This window comes from Callorhinus ursinus, unplaced genomic scaffold (assembly GCF_003265705.2).
Source record: "Callorhinus ursinus isolate GAN/ISIS: 27379988/994484 unplaced genomic scaffold, GSC_fseal_2.0 scaffold1, whole genome shotgun sequence".
NCBI lineage: Eukaryota > Metazoa > Chordata > Mammalia > Carnivora > Otariidae > Callorhinus > Callorhinus ursinus.
In genome coordinates, this window is record NW_027397063.1 from 114,848,110 (window position 1) to 114,851,643 (window position 3,534).

The window sequence follows — 3,534 nt, forward strand, 5'->3', positions numbered from 1 at the left end:
AAGCTGGTTCAATATTCAAAAATCAGTGTAATCCACCACATTAGCAGGTTAAAGAAGGTAAATCATATGATCAATCAGTGCAGAAAAAGCACTGGACAAAATCCAATACCCACTCATGATTTTTTTAAAATCTCAGAAAACTAAGAATAGAGGAAAACATCCTCAAATTGATAAAGATCATATTTAAAAAAAAACTACAGTTAACATCGTATTTACCGGGAAAAAACTGAATGTGTTCCCCTTCAGGTCAGTAATGAGATGAGGATGTCTGCTCTCATCACTCTTACTCAACATAATGCTGTAGGTTCTAACCAGGGCAGTAAGGCAGGAAAAGGCATACCTATCAAAAAGGAAGAAATAAAACTATCCCTATTTGCAGATTACACGATTACCTACATAGAAAAACCCAAGGAATTTAAAAAAAAAAAAAGAAAAGAAAAAACCTTCTAAGAACTAACAGGTGAATTCAACAAGGTCACAGGATATCAGATAAACAGAAAAATCTCAATTGTGATTCCATATACTAACAATGAACACATGGACACCAAATTTAAAAAAATAAAATACTATTTAAAATCTCTCAAAAAAATTAAATACTTAGGTGTAAATCTAATGAAACATACAGGACTTGTATTTTTAAAAATATACAATGCTAATAAAAGAAATCAAGGAAGTCTAAATAAATGGAGAGGTATACCATTATTTACGGATTGGAAGATTCAGCATGGTAAAGATGTCAACTCTCCCCAGGTTGATATATAGTTTAATGCAATTCCTACCAAATTCCAGCAATATTTTTTGCAGATATAAACCAGATTATAAAATTTACATAAAAAAGCAAAAAAACTAGAATAATTAAAACTGTTTTTGGAAAAAAGAAGACATTGGGAGGAATCAGTTTACCCAATTTCAAGACTATTATATAGCTACAATAATCAAGACCACGTGCTCTTATACAGAAAGAAATTCGGTGGCATTGTCCTAGATAGGGTGGATGAAAGAAGAAAGATCACACACATGATATTTTAGTTGACCTTGGCCAAAAGTTTGAAATGCTCTACATGCAGAATCCTTGGAGATGTTTCAACAGTGTGATATACATTCAGTGAGTCTATATAACATGGTATACCTGAATAAAAAACAAAACATCAAGTCTCTCATTTATCTTTGAAACTGAAGGACAAATATCTGAATTTTTCATTTGCTCTTACTTAAATTGTTCATTAAGTTTGCTTTAAGAAAAAAAATAGAAAGCATGAAATTCCATAGAAAAGAAAAAGCTAGTTGTTCTGCAAATATCCAAATGGATGAGTGTGCTGATTTCAATAGAGAAGATAAATGTAAATGTACATTGTGGGGAATTAGAAATTTCGATTAGATTTACTGGATGTAAATTAAATTTCTACTTCTAATAAGATGGTAAGACACATATTAAGGGAGAAACTGCAAGGAAATTACACCGGTTATATTTTATAGGTTATTTTTCCTAACAATACTGACAAAGATTTGTAGCTAAAGAAAATGCAAAAGTGCATTTATGTTACATCACTACAAGTCTGAAGAGGAAAAGAGCTGATGGAGGGCCAGTCTTTCTGTCCTTGGTGGTGCTAAGAAACTAGAATGAACCAGAGCACTCCTGTGGAGGTTGATGAATCAGAACCATACCCAAGTCAGTTAACCAATCCCATTTTGAACCACCTGCTCCAAATCTAAGGAACATGGCAGCCAACAGCTTGTCAGCACCCAAAACCCCTCACTGTTCTTCAGGAGACTTTTCTCAGGCTCACCCACCCCTGAAACTTGCAAATAACCTATGGCCTGTGACCCAGCAGGTCACCTGCCTGGGCATTAAAATCCTGGAGGAGGGTGAAGACAGCTTCTGGAGGAAACACCCAGACCCGGGCAAAGATTTTCCCTCGGGCTCCTCTGCAGCCAGCAAGCATGAGCCTGCATCTGTGATTGGAGCCCTCCTCCGGAGCATCAGTTTTTTCATGGAAAAACGGAATCAATGGCTAGGATCTCAGCTTTCAGCAGCTTCTCCTGACACTAGCCATGACTCAGACAAATCAGACTAAAATTTACCTAATGCCTCAGCAGACTCCTCAGGCAGTAGCCAAGAGATGGTGCAATAGCCCGGGCCCCACAGGAAACAAGCAGCTCCAGATCTGCCTACAACAGACATGGGGTATGATTCCCAACCCCAGGATGTCCTGGGCATCAGGCAGCTAGAAAGACCCCTGCCCCTCACCTCTGTGTGTTAACCCCAGCACCTCCCCAGACTTCTCAGGTCCAGGGGGTTCCCTCAGTTGAACCTCAGAGGTACCCAGTATGTGCATAGATGCTGCCTCCCAACCCTCCCCCACATGTTCAGTGGAACTGTCATTACCATTATCCTGGAGGTCCCTATCAGCAGGTGCCATGTGGCCATGACCACCCCCAAGCAGCCTACCAGCAAGTGGTCCAGCCAGCTGTGTGTGGGCAGCTCCTACCTGGAGCCAGCATGATGGGCTTGCACCCTGTGCAGAAGGCCCTGAACTACCCCAGCCCCTGGGACCAAGATGAGAGGCCTGAGCAAAGAGACCACTCCTCCCCAAGTCTCCTGAGGGACCAACTATATAACCAGCCCCCTAATCCAGCTGGAGTTCCTGAGGAGTCCTTGGGATATCCTGCAGAGTTGAGACCACCAGGTCCCCAGGCTCCATCCCCAGCTGCTGTCCCTAGACCCCCTAGTAACCTTCCAGCCAGAGGAACTCTGAAAACAAGCAATTTGCCAGAAGAATTATGGAAAGTCTTTTTCACTTATTCTATGGACACAGCCATGGAGGTGGTGAAATTCGACTTTTTGTTGGTAAATGACTTCCAAATGCAATTGACATATTTGAGGATAGAATCTGAGACATTGATATCATTAAGTGGATGGAACGCTACCTTAGAGAAAAGACAATGATAATTGTAGCAGTCGGCCCCAAATACAAACAGGATGTGGAAGATGCTGAGTCGCAGCTGGGCAAGGACAAGCATGGCTTATTAAGTACATTCATCAAAGGATGCAGACTGAGTTCATAAAACAAGGAAGCATGACTTTCAGATTCATCCCTGTGCTCTTCCCAAATGCTAAGAAGGAGCATATGCCCACCTGGCTTCAGAGCACTCAAATCTACAGCTGGCCCAAGAAAAAGAGAAACACTGTGCTGCTGCAGCTCAGAGACGAAGAGTACATAGCCCCTCCCTGGGGGCCTCTGCCCGCCCTTCAGGTGGTGCCCCTGTGAGCCCCTCTGTCCCCAGCCCCCTGGGGCCATGCCACGTGTGGGGCACTGTTCTGACAAGCACTCTTCCCCCAGAGGCTGTTTGCCATCCCCCTCAGAGGGCTCCTCCCTACCCCAGAAGACCCGTCCTGCAGAGCACTCTTGCTGTGGAGACCTTCATAGACCCTGCCTTTCAAACAGAGGCCGTAGCTGCTCAGTATTCCCTACTTCTGACACCCCCAGCGTGTTGCTCCTAACTGTCTGATGTGTCTATTCTGGGCCTCTCCCT

General features: G+C 43.0%; 1 pseudogene; it reads left to right on the top strand.

The window, feature by feature from the left end:
• Window positions 1-1,620: 1,620 nt before the first annotated feature.
• On the top strand, window positions 1,621-3,269 carry LOC112822688 (E3 ubiquitin ligase TRAF3IP2 pseudogene; annotated as a pseudogene).
• The last annotated feature ends 265 nt before the right edge of the window (window positions 3,270-3,534 follow it).